Below are 20,767 nucleotides of genomic sequence, written 5' to 3'. Positions count from 1 at the left end.
TTTACTGTCTTTCACAATCAGAATAGTTTGAAACAAATACATTATTCTTGGTAGAATATTCATTTTAATTGCGGCTATTCTACCCAACAGTGACAAATTAAGTTTATTCCACTTTAACATATCTTCATCCATTTTACGCCATAGCTTCTCATAATTATTTTTGAACAAATCAATATTCTTCATTGTTATCTCCACACCCAAATATTTTACCTTGGAGGTAACTTCACAGCCCTTTAGTCTCTGCAATTCTTGTTGTTTATTTATTTGCATATTTTTACATAGAAGTTTTGATTTTTCTTTATTAATACAAAGTCCTGCCAACTCCCCATATTCTTGTATTTTGGCTAACAACAAAGGTGTGACTTGTATGGGGTTTTCATTTATAAACATTATATCATCTGCAAATGCTCTGTATTTGTAAATCCTTTTACTTTTAATCCTTCTATTTCTTTATCTTCTTGAATTTGCATCAGTAATATTTCAAGAGTCATTATAAACAACTGTGGGGAAAGTGGCAACCTTGTCTTGTACCTTTACTAATTATCATGTCTTCTGTAAGATCAGCATTTATACATAGCCTTGCACATTGTTCAGTATATATTGCTTTTATCATTCTTATAAAGCTTTCTCCCAGCTCCATTTTCTCCATTACTTCAAACATAAAATCCCAATTTAAATTATCAAATGCTTTCTCTGCGTCCTCAAAGAATAATGCTACTTCCTTTTCCAGATGTCTTTCATAATATTCTACAATATTTACAACAGTTCTGATATTGCCTCTTATTTGCCTTTTGGGAAGAAACCCCGCTTTATCTCCTTTATAAAATTTATCAAATATTGTTTAAACTGTTCTGCCAAGATTCTTGTATGTATTTTATAGTCATTATTTAATAATGAAATTGGTCTATAATTTTTTACGTTCATAACATCATCTTCCTTTGGAATCAACAAATAACAGCTTCCTTCCACGTATTTGGTATTTTCCCTTTTGTTCTTTTCATATTCATACATTTACCCTCACTCTTAGGAAGCATTATAAAAAACCCAAATAAATAATGTTGGGTTTGTTGAATTAAATCCTTGCTAAATTATCCTAGATTATTCTAGTTTATCCAAGCTTAGTCGTGTTTTATAAGCTTATTCATGCATGACTAGTGGTGTAGGTATGTGGATGAAAATACACATATGCATGTGCATTAAGATGCACATCTTGCAGCTTGGACAGACCACAGTACCACTAGGTTGCACATTCCAGTGTACACATCAGCATCTGTGTTCATGCCCTAGCCAGAGATAAGCATGCCAAGGTCTGATAATATGCTCAGAAGTTTACTTAGTCAGATTTGGGTGAAATAAATGTTACACTTTCTCTGTTCAGAGTTTTAGGATTACCTTATTTTGTGCTTTACTTTTTTTACACACACACACATGGGATTGCTCAGACTGCAACCACCCAACTGGCTTTGACAGGTAAATTTCCCTTTAAATATGTTTCAAACTTCCTCCATATAGTCATGTGAGTCACTCTGACAGGTATAATTTGTCCTGAAAAATGAATGTGTTAAACTCATTAGCCATTCAGTTTGGAAAAATTGTAAAGAGTAGATTGATTGCTTTTCCATGTGTGCTATATAATACGCTAGGCCTTGCAAAGGTAAGAAATACGTAGCCTGCAGAAATGCATACCAAACTTGTGACAGGAAATTAACCTTAATTAAGCTTTCTCATGTAGGTTTCAAGTTGCATTAAATTATAGATCATTCTTCTCCATAGATACCAACATTTTGATCTAGGAACTCAGCACTATGCAACAGTGCAGTCTTAAGCAGTTACACCCTTCTAAGGCTATCGACTTTGGTGAATCTAGAAAGATTCTTAGGGTGGTACTGTTAGTAGATTTGCAAAAACTTTGATCTAGAGATAAAATATCTGACAAAGATTCCAGAACTTAGAGAAATTTTGATTTGGATCTGGACATTAAGTATCGACTCCCGATACTCTTCTGGGCAAAGCAATCCTGTACCATGTCCATGCACAGTTAACATCAACAAAAAGTGTCACATTCCCATATGCCTTGTAAGCCACCCCATCAAATAATATAAAATATATTATTATTCAATATATAATTATAACCTTTCAAAATATATAGGCTTTTCTCCTCATCAGTGTTGTACCTTAGCTAGCCTTTGTATATCTGGAAGGAGGAGAAGGTGTCAATCAAAGTCTTCCAGTGTGCCTTCCCAGCACCTCTGCGCACCAACCAACTCTGAATTACAGTCTTCTTTTGGGGTGGGTTCCAGATGCCAGTTGTCTTGCATGTACTGCTATGTTACCTTCACCAGTATTGCTCAGTTAATCACCTTCCTGTGTTCACTGAACTCTTCTGGGGTTGCCAAGGGTTTCCCTGGGCCTAAACCTTCCCGTTTGAGGAAATTCTCTGGTGGATCCAAGCTACCGTTATCTTACATCTTCTGTAGAATACTGGGTTGCCCATCGGCCCTGGTGTTCCTCAAGCAAGACAGCAAAGTATAAATTTATGTAAGAGAACTACAAAGGCCCCCTTAACAATTCTGCTCAATTCAGTGTTCCATAACAAGGGTGGGGGAGGCAGGTTTTTCAGCTCTGCTGAGGAACTTTTCATTGTTTATTATGGAAACCATTAACATTCAATCCACACAGAATTGTAGAAAAAAATATGTCATTCGAAGAGCTGATCATAACTGTAAGTCAAGATAAACAGCAATCCTTCATGCTCTAAAGAATGGAAAGTATGATTTTTTTTTCCAGGGGAAAAAATATTCACATATGGCAATGATTTCCTTAAAAATTCTTCAGTATGAAACAAAAGACAGGCAACTGCATTTTGACACTGGAGGTAGAAACCAAATCAATCACTCTGGTAATACTGTCTGATTAGTACAGTTTGAGCAGTGGGTGAAGATGGAACTTTTGCTTCATTCAATTTTCAATCTTAATAGAGATATAAGCAATTATTATTTATTAATTCCTTAATGGTTAAATAAACACTGTACAAAGAACAACACAGGGAGGTCCCTGACAGAATGCTGGAAAATTTATGGAATATAATGCAAAAGGAAGAAGGTTTGCAGGTGAGCATAACCTTCCTGTCCTCTGTTGGTACCCTCACTGTGAATTTTGCAGCACAATGATTGTGTGTATTGTTGGAAGTAAGTCAATTGAATTCAGTGGGCTTTCTCAAGTGAGTGTGTATTAGGGTTGTCCCAGCAGGGGATGGGGAGGTAGGGTTGCCAGATCCAGGATGGGAAACTCCGGAGGATTTGGGGATGAAGCCTGGGGAGGACAGTGGGATATAATGCCATACAGTCCACCCATCGAAAGCAGCCATTTCTCTCCATAGTCCATAGAGAATCCATAGTCTGGAGATGAGCTGTAATGAGGGCTTTTTTTGGCAGCAGGAACTCCTTTGCATATTAGGCTACATCCCCTGATGTAGCCAATCCTCCAAGAGCTTACAGTAGGCCCTGGCTGTAATTACAAGGCATCCCCTGGTCTACTTGGAGGCTGGCATCCCTGGATTGCTGCCTTAGCTTGTAAGCTCCTTGAGGGAAAGGCCACTTTATTTTTGCTGGCATAAAGTACCTCAAATGCTTAAAGTGCTGTCTATATATCTAATAGCCACATGGGACCTCCATCTGTGAATATCTAAATCTTCCAACTGGGGCCACACAGAAAGAAATCAGATACTTTTGCAAATTTAGGGGACTCTAAGGTTGCTAGGACTAAGTTGAAAAATACCTGGAGACTTTGGGGGCGGATCCAGGAGAAGGCAGGGTTTGAGGAGGGGAGGGGCCTCAGCATGGTACAATGCCATAGAGCCCACCCTTCAAAGCAGCCATCTTGTCCAGGGGAGCTGATCTCTGCCAGCTGGAGATCAGTTGTAAAAGCAGGAGATCACGAGGCCCAACTTGGAGACTGGCAAGCTGAGGGGACTCCTCAGCTTTGCAGAAAAATCTGAAATCCTTAAGAATACATTGGAGGCGCGTAAATCTTCCATAAAAACAGAAGTGTTGTCTACACATGAGCAAACAATGTAAAAGCTTGCTAGTAGTGATGGTGTGTGGGGAGAAGGCCCAGCAGCAGAGGCTGGGAGCCTTGCCAGACCTTGAGGTGGCAGTACAAATTGGAGGGGGGTGGTGGTGGAAAGGAACCTGCAGTGGGTTGGCAATGGAGGTCAAGACAACAACAGCAATATCATGCTGGGTATGTTGAGGCATGCTGTGCTTTGAGGGAGATGAGCTTGGCTCCCCCTGCTGGCCAGTTCTGTGGTGGTGGGCTGGAGGCTTCAAAACTGGGGGAATGCCCACCGCCAGTGGGAGGTTGGGAACCCTACAGTAGCAGCAGCAATGGTTTGTGTGAAAGAGGAAAATTAGAAAGCTGCTGGTGGTGGGAATGGTTTGTGTGGGTGTATGAATATTGCAGGTCTTCATTTGTGTATGTGTGTATGTGTGTATAAAATCATGAAAACATTCAGAATATAGACAGTGTTGTGTAGTGGTTAGTGTGTTGGATCTGGGAGACCTGGGTTAATATCCCTACTCTGCCATGGAAGCTTGCTCAGTGACGGTCACACATATTCAGCTTAACCTATTCCACAGGGCTATTGTGTGGATAAAAATTGGGAAACTGGAATTATATACATCACTCTAAGCTCCTTGGAGGAAGGCCTGTATAAAACTGTCATATAATAGCTATATATAGGCACATTAAGTAAGTGGACAAGCCACTGATGAAGTCCATTCTGGGTGGGTCGAACCAGAGGTCAGAGTATCTCAGCCATGATACTGGAGAATGCCCAGCTGTCTCTCCTTTTCTTTTGACAGGTGGGAAGAGCTCCATAGCGCTTGGTCCCAGCAAGCCTCATGGAGAAGTTCTGCCTTTTCCTCTCAGGACAAGCTGACAGGTGGTTTTGCTATTCATGGAGCCTGTCTGGGCAAGATGTACATGGAAATAGCCTGGTTAATTCTTGATGTCTCAAGGGATGTTTTCTAAGTATGCCTATTCCTACATTTGCTGCTTCAACAAACTTCATTGGATTAAGATCTGGATTTGCTTGCTCTTCAGCTAATAAAATATTGGATATGAAAAGTTGTCTACATTGGGACATGTGTGAGGGGTCTCAAAATGGTATCAATATTTGCTTCATGCGCGGAAAACAATGCTTTTTATATTTTTTTTCAGGGGGGGGGATGTTGTTCTGTTTTAATGATTACTGAAGTGTAAAGCTGGGTCTGCTGCTTGAGTGAAATATGTCCAAAAGGCATGACAGCTGACAGGAATAGGTCTGCTGTGTACATCTGTGATTGTCATGACTATAAAATCTGACAGGAGAAGTTACCCAGACATATCCTTTTGGTGCCTATAGAATTTTATAAAAGGGGTATTGAACATGTGGTCAGTGTAATATATATTTAATGTTCCACATCCTTACACTAAATAGAAAACATACAGATTCACATGACTGATTCTTTCCATCTTCTTTTTAAAAATCAAGTTAATAACACTTCCTTTTCAGTTTGCCTCAAGCAAGACACTTGCCTCTCCAACTTTAATGCTCCCAATTAAAACCTACATTTACTGAGTTCTTCTCAGTGCAGTTTCACAGTGAATAAAACAATAATTTTTAAATGACTTCTATCCTACGTAGGAAGGCATAGGACTCTCAGATGACTTGCTTTACACTTCTTTTGCAAAACATTCAATTTTAAGAACTGTTTCCTTCCTTTGCTGTTGAGTGCATGTTCAGGAGGGAGTCACAGCCAGTCTTGGCTCCCTAATAAGTGTGCCTGTTATCAGGCAGAGACAGCTGGATTTAAGGCGGGTGACCGAAGCTTGGGATACTGATACTGGAGAGCACTGGGCTTGACGTGGGTGTGTGAGGTAGACAGACATCATGGGATTTTCTGCTCAGCAACTGAAACAAAGAGTACAAACTAAAGAATTAGGATTAACATTCTAAAATGAAACACTTCAGAACATAAACTCAGAGAACAGTTTATTTCATGACCTGGGGCCCACATCATTGCAAATCTGCCTTTCTCTGCCTGTTCTCATGAGGCAGCTTCATTTTTTCCAGCAAGGTCTATTAGTGCCTGTTGTCTAAGGCAAGTTATACAATGGTCCCAGTTCAGATGTTGTCAATGGCTACTCCAAAAGAGGTCAAGTGGGCTTCTGACTTGCCAATGAGGCTGTAAAACAGATCCAGATTGGCAGCTGTGTTGGTGTGAAGCAGTTGAACAAACAGGGAAGCCAACATCCAGGTGGGACCTCGGGATTCCTTGGAATTACAGCTCATCTTCAGACTACAGAGAACAGTTCCCCTGGAGAAAATGGATGCTTTGGAGGGAGAGGACTCTATGGCATGGTATCCCACTGAGGTCCCTGTTCTCTCCAAGCTCCATTCCCAAATCTTCAGGAGTCCCTCAACTTGGATCTGGCAACCATACCCTCCCATTGCCCTCTGGTAGCCAGGGTAGCCAGGCAACCCTAAGAACAAAGCTCATACCATGAAAAAAAACTTTTGTTGCTCTTAAAGGTGCCAATGGGCTCAAAATGGGCCTGCAAGGCCACCCTTTTTAGGTTGGCCTTTGCAGACTGCTGATCAAGGACCGCTGATTAATGAATCCGCCAAAGTGATTTTGCCTCAGTGATCTTTGCCATCACACAAACTGACAGAATAGTGCCAGGAACATCACTGTTATTGTTAATTTATGTTAAATGTGAATTAGTATGGTTTTAAGATAATGCTGATTTTAAAAATTTTGTATAACTATTGTATTGTTTAACTACTGTATGGATGTTGTTAGCCGCCCTGAGCCTGCCTAGGCTGGGAGGGTGGGATATAAATAAAATTTTATTATTATTATTATTATTATTATTATTAAAATTTGCTCTGGAGAGCTGTTGGGCCAAGGAGGAATATCCTCCTAGTGAGGCACAAGGGTCCCCCTGCCCCAATAGGTTTTTAATAGGATTTTGAATGTATGTTGTTTTAATGTTTATTTTAAATGTTTTTTATATTGTTGTTATTTGCCTTAGGTATGAGATGCTCATAAGAATGGCAGGTGTATGAATGTTTTAAAAGAAATAAATAATTTGTGCGTACGTCAGCAGTCAATGAATGTGATTGAGAAGAAAGCTGGATGTTATTTGAGCAAGTTATTTGTAACTGTCTCAGGATCACTTCATGAGTATTAACCATACTGCTGAAATTCCAAATAATGTCATAAATATTCACTTTAGGAACAAAAGATTATTTAACTTCTGCAGTTACCACAGCTTTGGTTGTCAATTGAATTACTTAGATAAGTATTCTTAACAATCCATTATTTTAGGCATGTTTGGCAACAGTGTCAGTTAATAAAAGTTCTGCTTCTGAATTTATCAAGTTTCTGTGTGAATAATAGCCATTTTGAAGATGGTATTTGCTTTAGAGGCTATTGACACAATACAGGCCTAAACTTATCTCATGTCCCAATAAGGATTATGATGTATATTTCCTTATCCCTAATAGCAGCAGCCAATAATGTGAAGAGCAGGGAAATACACGGTGGTATGCATGCAACTATACATTTCCTCTGATGGCATTTCTGTTTGCAGTCTCCTCTCACTGCAGAGCCCTATTTGTCCCCTGTTCTCTTCCTGAGGGTCCACTGACCCCAGACAACATTTTATAGGGCCTGGTGGGTTGTAACAGGAGGAGGAAATGTGGTGTCCATGGGTGGTTGCTATTCACCAGTGTTTCTTAATGGCTGGAGGACATCAGCAAAGTTGCATCATTAGGTGGCAGAAAATAATTTTTCCAGATTTAGGATTCCACTTCTAGGTGGCTAAATTGAGCATTATAAGGTAAAAAAATATCAAAGTAAAATTCTGCTCTCATACTATGGGAAATGATGGGCCTAACAAACTAGCAAATTGCATTTAGTGATCTAATACATTTATTTCAGTTGCTATGCAATTTGGATACCTCTGACTGTTTTCCTAGTATACTTTCTAAATGAATCTCTAGTCTCTTCTCAGTGCTTTACAAAAGGCACATGTTTTCTGATTAATGATGGAGACAGATGCAAATCACTTCTGCCTTTTACAGTTTCAAAGTAAGAGCAACCATTTCATCTTTATCCCAGTGGGTTTCAGTGAGAGCTTTTTTTGCAAACAGGACAGTCTAACCAAAGTAAGTCTGGATCAGATATTCAGACACCCTTACCTCCATCTTAAGTAGGGCTGCCAAGCTCTCACCAGGGGTGGGGAATCCCCCAGTTTGGAGGGCCCCAACCTGCTGGCAGGGAGCAGGCCACCAGGGGGATCCCACCCCAGAAGAGCCCCATTGCCACGCGCCATCCCCGATGCAATGTGATGCCATCATGCTGGGGACATTGCGCCAGAGACACTCTAGGAATCATGGTAAAACTTTATGGTACCATAGAGTTTTATTGTGAATCCTAGAGCATCTCCGGTGCAACACTCTAGAAATCATGGTAAAACTCTATGGTACTGTAGAGTTTTATTGCGAGTCATAGAGGGTCCCTGGCGCTTTGTCCCCAGCATGATGAAAACAGTCCCACACTGCAGTGGTGGAGGGACTTGGCAACCCTAAAAGTTTGCAGTTTGCAAACCTCAGCATTCCATCATGCCTAGCGACATATTTCTTTTTCCTTTCCACCACTGCTTTGACGGATAGTGAGTGGTAGCAGAGTGCCGTCCTAATAGTCTGATAATAATGGTCACGCCGATAACAAGAGTTTTCACACCAGTTCTACTAAAACCATCAGTGTATTTACAAATATTTGCAGATAAGTGCAGTATAATTACAATCCAGAGCTCCAAAGTGCTACGCCAGGCAATCATCAAACCAGAGAGAGAACAATACCTTGGTACTTAGCACTTTTATAGCTCAGCCCACCAATCAACAAATATGCTGACTCACTGTGACTACAGGCATTGCCAGGCATTGCATCAGCCTGTCCTGTGATCACAGTCACATGACCTCATCACTCTGACAGTAGATGACAGTAGATGATCTAGGATGCAGTAACTTCTAAGCTACTCAGTTAGTGACATGCTTAACTGCCCTATACTAGCTCTATTCCCATGGCTTTTATCCTGTGGGAATCCAGTGGGATGGAGTTCCAGAACCTCTTTGCAAAAACAAAATTCTTGAATTTTTTTAAAAAGCTTATGAGGAGCATCTGTGTGTTTCTCCTTCCTCCTTCTCTTGAGAGTCCGGGCACCTCTTTTTCCAGAAAAAAAAGCCCTGCCTATTCCTATCTGCCAAAAGGAACTTTGAATTTTGCTGTTCTATTGCTGACCAACATGGCTGCCCTCTGAAATTATACTAATCCTGTTCACATGTTACAGTGAATGCATGCACAAGATGTATTTACGTGTGTACACCTGTTTTAAGAAAAAGCCAATGAACATTCACTTTGCAAATGCAACTGTGGGCTAGTACCTAAATAAATGTGGGGTTTCAATCACACTCCCAGTTGTACACGTGTTGAATATTGTGGAAGAATTACTAAATGCACGTATAAAGAATAATCAAGTGTACACTGTATATAGATTGTACATACATTCACCACAACTTGTTAACAACACTACTAAGCCAGACCATTGGTCTATCAATGTCAATATAGTCTACTCTGGCTGGCAGCCGCTCTCCAGGTCTGATGTACAGGACTTTTGCATCAAGCACTACCCAATCTTGTAAACTGGACACACTAGGAATTGAACCTGGGACTTTCTGCATTCAAAGCAGATGCTCTACCCCTGAGCCACACATTCTCCTCTAAAGTTATATCACTACTTTGTGTTTAGTTGGTAATAAGAGGGTGCAGCCAGACTACAGGACTGGCTGCACCTATAATTTATCTGGAACTATTTGTTCCAGAGAAATGATCACACACCACCCTAATTCCACATAGGGTGGCCAGACCGTCCCGGTCTCCCGGGACATTCCCGGTTCTGGCCACGCAATCCCGGCTCCCGGGATGCCTATACCGGGACCATTAAAGGTCCCGGTTTAGGCAGCCCCGGAGCCGGTGGGCCGCGGGCGCCGGCGGGGAAGGCGGCGAGTGAGAGAGGGAGCGTCCCTGCGCCTGCGCAGGGCCCCTGCGCAGGCGCAGGGACGCTCCCTCCCTCACTCGTCGCCATCCCCGCCCGCGCGCGGGGCCCGGCGGCAGTGGTGGAGGCCTCTCCGTGGCCTCCGCTGGTCGCTGGAAGCCCTCCAGAGACTCTGGAGGGCCTCCAGGGACCAGTGGAGGCCGTGGGGAGGCCGCGGGGCACCCGGCGCTGGTCCCGGAAGGCCTTCCAGAGCCTCTGGAAGGCCTTCCGGGACCAGCGCCGGCCAGCGAAGGCTTCCCCGCGGCCTCCGCTGGTCCCTGGAGGCCCTCCAGAGACTCTGGAGGGCCTCCAGGGACCAGCGGAGGCCGCGGGGAGGCCGCGGGGCACCCGGCGCTGGTCCCGGAAGGCCTTCCAGAGCCTCTGGAAGGCCTTCCGGGACCAGCGCCGGCCAGCGAAGGCTTCCCCGCGGCCTCCGCTGGTCCCTGGAGGCCCTCCAGAGACTCTGCAGGGCCTCCAGGGACCAGCGGAGGCCGCGGGGAGGCCACGGGGCACCCGGCGCTGGTCCCGGAAGGCCTTCCAGAGCCTCTGGAAGGCCTTCCGGGACCAGCGCCGGCCAGCGAAGGCTTCCCCGCGGCCTCCGCTGGTCCCTGGAGGCCCTCCAGAGTCTCTGGAGGGCCTCCAGGGACCAGCGGAGGCCGCGGGGAGGCCGCGGGGCACCCAGCGCTGGTCCCGAAAGGCCTTCCAGAGCCTCTGGAAGGCCTTCCGGGACCAGCGCCGGCCAGCGAAGGCTTCCCCGCGGCCTCCGCTGGTCCCTGGAGGCCCTCCAGAGTCTCTGGAGGGCCTCCAGGGACCAGCGGAGGCTGCGGGGAGGCCGCGGGGCACCCGGCGCTGGTCCCGGAAGGCCTTCCAGAGCCTCTGGAAGGCCTTCCGGGACCAGCGCCGGCCAGCGAAGGCCTCCCCGCGGCCTCCGCTGGTCCCTGGAGGGCCTCCAGGGACCAGCGGAGGCCGCGGGGAAGCCGCGGAGCAGCCGGCGCTGGTCCCTGGAGGCCTCCAGAGGCCAGCGCCGGCAGCTCCCTCCCTCCCTCGCCGCGAGGCCGCCGCAGGACTCCCCGCCGCCGCCGCCGCTGGATGCCGCCCTGGAATCAGGTAAGGGGGCCGAAAGCGGGGGGGGGGGCGGGGGGCGGCCTTCCTTTCTTCCCTCCCTCCTCCCTCCCTCCCTCCCTTCCTTCCTTCCTTCCCTCCCTTCCTTCCTTCCCTCCCTCCCTCCTCCCTTCCTTCCCTCCCTCCTCCCTTCCTTCCTTTCTTCCTTCCTTCCCTCCCTCCCTCCCCCCTTCCTTCCTTCCTTCCCTCCCTCCCTCCCTCCCCCTTCCTTCCTTCCTTCCTTCCTTCCTTCCTTCCTTCCTTCCTTCCTTCCTTCCTTCCTTCCTTCCCTCCCTCCCTCCCTCCCCCCTTCCTTCCTTCCTTCCTTCCCTCCCTCCCCCTTCCTTCCTTCCTTCCTTCCTTCCTTCCTTCCTTCCTTCCTTCCTTCCTTCCTTCCTTCCTTCCTTCCTTCCTTCCTTCCTTCCTTCCTTCCTCCCTCCCTCCCTCCCCTCCCCTTCCCTTCCCTCCCCTCCCCTCCCCTCCCCTCCCCTCCCCTCCCCTCCCCATGTTCTTATGTGACACAGAGTGTTGGACTGGAGGGGCCACTGGCCTGATGCAACAGGGCTTCTCTTATATTTTTATGTGACACAGAGTGTTGGACTGGAGGGGCCACTGGCCTGATCCAACAGGGCTTCTCTTATGTTCTTATGTGACACAGAGTGTTGGACTGGAGGGGCCACTGGCCTGATCTAACAGGGCTTCTCTTATGTTCTTATGTGACCAGAGTGGTGGAGTGGATGAGCCATTGGTCTGATGCAACAGGGCTTCTCTTATATTTTTATGTGGCACAGAGTGTTGGACTGGAGGGGCCACTGGCCTGATCCAACAGGGCTTCTCTTATGTTCTTATGTGACACAGAGTGTTGGACTGGAGGGGCCACTGGCCTGATCTAACAGGGCTTCTCTTATGTGACCAGAGTGGTGGAGTGGATGAGCCATTGGTCTGATGCAACAGGGCTTCTCTTATATTTTTATGTGGCACAGAGTGTTGGACTGGAGGGGCCATTGGTCTGATGCAACAGGGCTTCTCTTATATTTTTATGTGGCACAGAGTGTTGGACTGGAGGGGCCACTGGCCTGATGCAACAGGGCTTCTCTTATATTCTTATGTTACACAGAGTGTTGGACTGGAGGGGCCACTGGCCTGATGCAACAGGGCTTCTCTTATGTTCTTATGTGACGCAGAGTGTTGGACTGGATGGGCCACTGGCCTGATCCAACAGGGCTTCTCTTATGTTCTTATGTGACAATACTGACTTTGGTGGACCCAAGCACTGATTCAGTGTAAGGGAGCTTTGTGTTTGTGACTGTAGTAGATAATACTGACTTTGGTGGACCCAAGCACTGATTCAGTGTAAGGGAGCTTTGTGTTTGTGTCTTCTGGTGCAATTTTGTTCTCAGATCCTGTATTTACTTCATCAGTATATGGGATAAGGCACTTTCTCAACTGTGCTGCATAATGCAGCCTATTTATTTTGTCCTGTTGGCTCTGTTGGCTCTGTCTGCGCCACCTTCATCACTTTCGGGGTGTGGATCCCCCAGTGGGGTGGTCTCGTGACTCCCTCTGCCGGCTGTTTCTGATAGCCCTGCGCCCCCTCTTTCATTTGATATGTGTCCCGTGCGGGTGCCACCCTCCCGCCGGGAGATGCCGCAAAATGAGCCCCCTTGAGGCTTATGGCGGCAGGGCTCGGGGGAAGCGAGCTAGACTGCTGTTCTTTTGAGGGGTTATAGAGTGTTTCGAACCCGTCCCTGTGGCATCGGTCCCATCGTTGTGGGGCCCAGGGGGCCGGCGCAGCGGCACGCTGAAGCAGCCTGTCGGTCACTTCCGGGTTCCTGTCCTGCATCTCGACCTGTGTTATTAGTGACAGGTCGCTTCCCCCGAGCCCTGCCGCCATAAGCCTCAAGGGGGCTCATTTTGCGGCATCTCCCGGCGGGAGGGTGGCACCCGCACGGGACACATATCAAATGAAAGAGGGGGCGCAGGGCTATCAGAAACAGCCGGCGGAGGGAGTCGGGAGAGCACCCCACTGGGGGATCCACACCCCGAAAGTGATGAAGGTGGCGCAGATAGAGCCAACAGAGCAAACAGGACAAAATAAATAGGCTGCATTATGCAGCACAGTTGAGAAAGTGCCTTATCCCATATACTGGTGAAGTATATACAGGATTTCAGAACAAAATTGTTTCCGGCGGTGATATTTGGGGGATTTTTGGGGATGTCACAGGAAGTGCTGTGAAGTCACTTCCTGTTTCCGGCCGTGGCATTTGGGGGAAATGATGTCATTTGGGGGAAATGATGTCACAGGAAGTGATGTCACTTCCCATTTCCGGCAGGTGACGCGGGGAAATGATGTCACAGGAAGTGATGTCACTTCCTGTTTCCTGTGGTGGCATGCCGTCACCGGAAGTGACATCACTTCCTGTTTCCGGCGGCGCGGGGCACGCTTCGCGCGTGCGCACCCCTACCTCCCCCCCCCCCAATGTGTCCCTGGCTGGCCTTCAGACATTATGGTCACCCTAATTCCACATCACCCTATGGTGAGTTATCAGACCGCCACTGCGCAGTCACCACAAAGAGGTTTGGCATGCAGCTTTTTTTTAAAAGTCTGCTTTGCGTGTGCATTTAACCACTTAATCACTGTTGGTCAAATATGCAGTTATGCACACATCGCTAACAGTGAAAAAATGGGGTCCAGGAAGCAGAAGTCAGACCTCCTAAAGGGTTCCACCACAGAGAGATCAGATGTTAGAAGTGTGCAGATTTTATATGGTGTTGGGAAAGCTGGGGGTGAGGGTGGGTGGCTGATGAGTGGGGAATGGAGGACAGATGTGGCTGTATGGATGAGCACTTTTAATCCATTGGGGAAAAGCAATGATGCTGGATCAAAGTGCTTGTCTGACTGCACCCAAAATGTCTTTACTCCACTGAAGCTTACTTGCACACATTAAAGATGTCAGCATACAGGCTAAGTTAAACTAGAGAGAGGGGAGGATATTTTAACATGGGAGTGGCATTTTTAACAACTGTCCCTTGCACTTACACTTTACTACTGTAAATTGGAGTAAGAGGAGGAATGGCTGTTCTAGACATTGCACAGCTACAGTAATGACGGAACAGGAATCTTGCATATTTCACGATAAACATACTTGACTATGGAACTTACCATGATCAAAAGTGTCAATCAGATGCGAGTCAATCACCCAATCTGTTTGGTTTGTGAAGCAGCTGAACTGGTTTGTATAGTTTTTTCCAAAACTGTGAATGTACAATGAGACTGCCAATTCAAACTGATTAGCAGCCGTTTAACTTCACTAAGGCCTTCTCAAACAAACACCAATGTGTCGGATTTTCTTGAAAGACCGCTTTTAATTATGATTGGTTTGTGTGATTTGTGACTGATCTAATTCTCTTTTTAAACAGTTGATTGCTGAATGGATCACTGACACAGCAAGGATCGGGAATTAATAGACCTTAATCTGGCCATGTGGCAATGTACATGCACAAAAAAGCAAATTGCACTGTACTGTATGGTTAGAAAAAGGATATGGTGATGGGATATGGTGAAGTGCTCTGTTGCCCGTCAATGAACAGACTGATGAACTATTGAGCTGATCATCAAAAGATCAGGTCCCTGTTCACAACCAGCAAACAGAACATGAGCTGAACTGGTGCTCAAGCATGCCTAATGGAAAACATAGGTCTCTTGAAGTAATAACAGAGGGCAGTAACTGAGAGAAAGCCATGGCTATGGCTGTGGAAACAGCATTGGGGTTGTGTTCAAAGAAATAATGTCTCCCCAATATTTTGACCCTGGACTAAATAAGGCAGGGGAAAAGAACAATCTTTAATGGAATAACTGATACTTAGGTATCAAGTCCATCAATTGATGTTAAGTAGCTAAGTGCTAATTTTACCTCTTGAGTTCTTCTCCAGAACAGACAATAAATTACCTAGAGTGGGCGGCAGGATAGACAGATAATAGTCGATCTCCCAGGCTGTCAAGTTAGCTCATTTCCTTTAGTCACAGAAGAATGTATGCTGAATGTCTTTTAAAAGTTCCAAAGTATTTTATAATATACTTTCCAACTCCAAGGTATTCACGTTTCTAAGAGTCAGAATGCAAGAACCATGTCTTCTACGCAGCATAAATAATTCTCACGATATAGTTGCTCTTATTAACATAATACTTAATTAGGTAAGTGATTGGGCTTTTATGCAAATGCACCCAGTTAAGAACCACTCACTTGGTTGGAGGAAGGAATATTAGAAGTTCGGTAAGTAATTTTGGGCTGACATGTTCTAGAAATAAACATGAAGGCAATCTCCGTATGCAAATGCAGGTTATTAATTTTGGTAGCCAAGTTGAAATCCAAATGAGAAAAAAATGATCTTCAAAATGAAGTAATTTGATAGCCATTAATCTCATTAGAGTGTTTCTTTAAAGTTTAATCATTAAAAACAACTATGAAGGTCTCATAAATGATTACATTAAATATTCCCTCCCTATAATTTGAAGATCTCCAGCATCAAATATACTCCTGTAGGAGAACACAGCATCTATTTAATCCTGGGAAAAATGTTTTCTGGTTCAGCCCTATTATTTGGTTTAATACCTAGTTGATACATTCAAGCTGGTTGTCTCTTTCCCAGTGGTTTCTCCTGACATTCTCTGCAAGGCAGAGAGGTGGCAAAAGCAGGCCAGCATCTTCCCCTCTCCATTTAAACACCCTGCCACGGTGTTTAAATGGGGAAGGAGGCTGAGAGGCAGCAAAAGCAGCCCCGTGGTTCCCCCCATTTAAACACCCCACTGGTGGGGCAAGGCAGAGAGGTGGCAAAAGTAGCCCCATGACTTCCCTCCCTCCATTTTTTGAGTGGGGGTGCCATTTTTTATAGATCCGGCCCTGACCTTAAGCCATGAAGAAAGACAGGACACAAATATTGGAATGAATAAATAGTGTGTGCTAAGGATCTGAAAAGGCATAACTTACCACACAGGGTTTAGGGCTGTCAAGCTCCTTTATTCTGGAAGGCCCAACTAGGGTTGCCAAGTCCAATTCAAGAAATATCTGGGGACTTTGGGGGTGGAGCCAGGAGACTTTGGGGGTGGAGCCAGGAGACATTAGGGGTGGAACCAAGATCAAGGCTGTGAAAAGTATACTTGAACTCCAAAGGGAGTTCTGGCCATCACATTTAAAGGGAAGGCACACCTTTTCAATTCCTTCCTTCCATAGGAAATAATGGATAGGGGCACCTTCTTTTGGGGCTCATAGAACTGGACCCCCTGATACCTTTGCCAGATACGATGAATGCTGCACCAGACTACAATCTCATTCTCTTATAAAAGCACCCTCCTGGGCTGTTCCTTTATAATGCAATTCTAACCTCCTAATAAAAAAACCTTTCTGAACATTTATGTTCTGCACATTCTGCGTTGGGTAGGGACCACTGCAGAGAATATACAGGCAGCGCATGGCTGTTTGAGGAGGGGCACTCACATGCATGCATAAGGCCAATACGTATAATATGCAAAGAAACGTCATAGTCAGCTTCATCCACACACTGAACTACACAGACTCTCCTTAATCCTGCTCCGGTTACCTTTTCGGCTCTCTCCCCATCTCTTCCCTGAGAAGCATGCGCGTTGCAAAAGAACTGGCAGAGAGAAATGAGGGGGCGTCGACAAAATCGCAGCTGCGCAGCCACGTGTGGCTAGATTGGGAAGGCTGTGGGTTAATTCCATAGTCAGTCACAGGGTCGTCGGTTGAGCGGACAGCTGCTTGCATGCTCATCCCATTCTGTGGCTCACTTTTCTCCCTGCCTCCACCCTCCCCTTCTCTCATTTTACCTCAGCGGCGGAGCAGGTGATGCCGCTGCGCTGCCGCCTCTTGTCCGCTTCACACCATAGCTGCTCTGCTGAGATGGGCTCAGACTCAGAGAAGGACTCGCCACGCTCAACATGCGGCCGCCCTGCCGTCCAAATGCCCCAAGAGCGAGTGGCACCAAAATTGGCGCCGCCGTCCCCCCCCCCCCTGCTTCCGGATTTTTGGAGATCAGGGAAGGAGGTGTCACGAGCTGGGGCCAGGCCAGGCGAAGTCCAGGGGCAGTCCAAGGTCTGTAACCGGTGAGCAAGAGTGTCCAAGGTGCCAAAGCCAAATCGTTGTCCAGGTATCATAGGTCAGAGGTTCAGAAGCCATAGTCAGGGGGTCCAGAAGTCAAGCCAAAGTCAGGGGGTCCAAAGTCAAAAGCCAGAGTGGATGCTAGAATGTCAGGTAGATGACTAGTTGCTTCCACAAAGCCTTCTCTCAAAGCCTACAGCTATATAGCCCTCTGCTGTCTGTTGCCCATTTGGGCTAATTGCTGGCTCAGAGAGGCAGCCAGGATCCTCAAGCATCCTCACTCCTAGAAGGGCCAGAATCCTTTCAAAACTCAGGGCTCAGGGAGCGTCTTGCTCGTGAGCGTGCCGCCCTTCTCCGATCTCTGAGGTCCTGACGAAGGCGGTCACGCACACGAGCCACCTGAGAGGGCGAGGCAGGGGGGCTTGGATCTTCTCCAGCAGGAGGCAGGGGCACTGGTGCAGGTGGCAGGGGCACAGTTTCTTCTGCAGGCTCGGTTTCTTCTGCAGGGCCCCCAGCACCCATGACAGGAGGCTGCAAATTTGGGGGGGGGGGTTGGGAAGCCTAGCCCCAACCAATGGCAGGGCAGGGAGGTTGGGAAGCCTAGCCCCAACCTGCTGGGACCAGGCCACCGGGGGGGATCCCTGCCCCCAAAGAGCCCCATCACCATACAATGTGCCCTGCGCAATGACATCACCTGCAAGTGATGTCATCGTGCCCGACACGTAACACCAGGGATGTTTTAGGAATTGCGGTAAAACTCTATGATACTATAGTTTCCTGCCAGGCAAAGTGCTAGGGCAGCTCTTTCTGCAAGAACTGGCGCAGCCCAAGAGGAGCTTAGGTTTAGTTCAAAGTGATTTCTGCTCTTTGTCTCCTAAAAGTCTGCTTTTCAGGTCTGGCTCAGGCCCTCATTACCGGCAGGGGCCTACACAAAGAGTTTTCGTTATTCTGAGTCAGAAACATCATAAAATGTTTCAAATGAATAAGTCATTTTTTTAAAAAGCAGAGTAATACTTTTTCATTAGTCCCAAAGCAGAAAGCAATATTTTGAGTTCTGAAGAACTCAAATGGCTGAAGAACTCAAAATGGCTGGATATGCAGAACAAACAAACAAACAAACAAACAAGCAAGCAAGCAAACAAACAAACAAGCTGGAGGAGGGTGAGAAAAGATGTTTAAAAATTGGACGGTCAGTTTAGGTAATATACAATCCTCTATTAATGCAAAAATGAACATGTTTTTATTTTGCTTTATGTCTTACTAGTGTCCCATTTGTTCTGATTAGTGCTGTGGAAGGATCTAATTGATTGTCACTTGAAATCTGTTGGTCCCCTCACAGTGCCATTTAAATCTGCAGTGTTTCCTGCTCTCCTTTTCAGGAATGCTACAAACTACATACTTTGGGCTTTGCCGTCATATCCCTCAACATCTTTTTCTCATCCAGCCTGATTAAAAGTCCTGGGCAACTCAAAAGCCTGCTCATTGCTTGGTAACAATTTGGTTGATTCTGTTTAAAAGGTATGATACTGATGTCTCTCCCCTTCCTCCCCCCCCCCCCCGGATGGTGGTGGGTTTTTATAATTGATTAACATGTCTACTTCCAGTTCTGGGTTACTTTGAACTCCTTTAGAGCCATGTAGGATGACATGCCACGTTTCAATATTCCTGCCACTTCCTTTCCTTCCTTCCCTCCCTATCATTTCCCATCCCTGTTAATCAGAGCACCAGGAAGATACACTTGCAGAGGACCAATTAAGCACAGCATGGGCCCTACCAAGTGTAGTGGCAGCTGTTGTAGCAGTGAGTAAATTTAAATCAAGTGACACCGTATGGGATGTTAGCTTTGTACTGGCAATTGAATTTTCATCAAACATATAGGGCATTGTAAGTCTTTATTCAATGATGCACTGAATACACACACTTTGCAACTATTTGCAATTTAAGATTAATGCCAGAACATTATGAAGAGGCTTATATCCTAAGGCAATTAAAAAAAAAGCATTGAAGGGACTTCTGATCCCCAATGGCTCAATTTTAGCAAAGCTTTCCTAGAGGAGAGTCCTGGTGAATCAATATCCATAGGACTATAGAGGTGGTAGAAAGTGCTATCAAGTCACAGTGGATTTATGGCAGTCCCATGGGGGTTTCCAAGAAAAGAGACATTCAGAGGTGATTTGCAATTGCCTGTTTCCATGTCACACCCAAATACCAGTCGGGGGCAACATGCTTCTGAGATCTGATAGCTAGGCTATCCAGGTTAGAACTGTAGTTTTGGAAGGTGTGTGTGTACGCATGCCTTTAAATCTCAGTGAGACTGAAACTCATGGGGGTGGGGTAAGCAGGCAGAGCTACATGTGAGAGAGAGGAAAGAGCATAGTCCCTCTGTTCATTTTGCATTCCTTTCAGAAGCCATTTGTATAGTAAAAGGGATAGTAAAGAGTTAACAAGAACCTGCTTATGGGATAGGAAAACTCCATCCCCTAGACCTCTCTCTCCTTCAGTTGGCTGAAATACTGTTGACTGTTACATTCAGCAACTCTGGTAATTAAAGCTATCTATACCATTGGCCCAGAGAGATCACAAAAGTGTGGGCATGCAAACTGTTTATTATTGCTGCTTTGTGAGTGTTCACTTTCATTTAGTGGAAGTGCAGCTGCTGGGGAACCAAAAAGGCAAATAGGAGGAGGAAATGTAAGATTAAATGTATTCAGGGAACTGCACTGCTGTACACCCCCAACTGCACACCCCCAAAGTCCCCTGGCTCCACCCCCAAAGTCCTGAGTTGGATCTGGCAACCCTATGAAGGAACAACCTTGTACTTGAGAAACTAGACTGCTAATCTTCAGTAATGTAGTCACGTTTCTCAGCAACAAGAGAAAAGAGTTACATCATCTCGCTAATTTTGATTTGCTATTTTGGGCTTGAGGCCCATCAGAATCCTTTTCTAGTCAGTCTTCTGTCTTTCTCTTAACTTGGTGATCACTTGGCAAACACTTTGGCAGTGGTAGCTCAGCTCAGCTTTGCTTGGGATTCATCTTGATTGCTGTTCCTGTATAGGCTGACGTCTCTGAGAACCAGAGGTTGATGCTTGAACCTAGCAACTTTGTGGACTACACTGGTAATTATAGAATATTGTTTTAGTATGCTTAGTTCTGTTATTTTTATCCTCCACAGTCTTGTCCTTTAAGAAATACCTTTAATAAAACAATTATATTTTCAACCTGGTATGGTTTCTTGTCTCCTGTAACTTCAAAAGCTAAACCTAGAAGCCTTGGCCTTGACCACCTATGGGCAACATCTTGGTTTGGAAACTCAGATTGTAAACCAACCTTTCAGGGCTGACTTTCCTGTTCATTCCTGAGAAGCCCAGAGCCTAGTCTCGCTACTCTGGTGCAGTTGGGATAAGT

The sequence above is a fragment of the Heteronotia binoei genome, chromosome 1 (genome assembly GCF_032191835.1).
Source record: "Heteronotia binoei isolate CCM8104 ecotype False Entrance Well chromosome 1, APGP_CSIRO_Hbin_v1, whole genome shotgun sequence".
NCBI classification, from domain to species: Eukaryota; Metazoa; Chordata; class Lepidosauria; order Squamata; family Gekkonidae; genus Heteronotia; species Heteronotia binoei.
Note: the sequence above shows the minus strand (reverse complement) of the source record.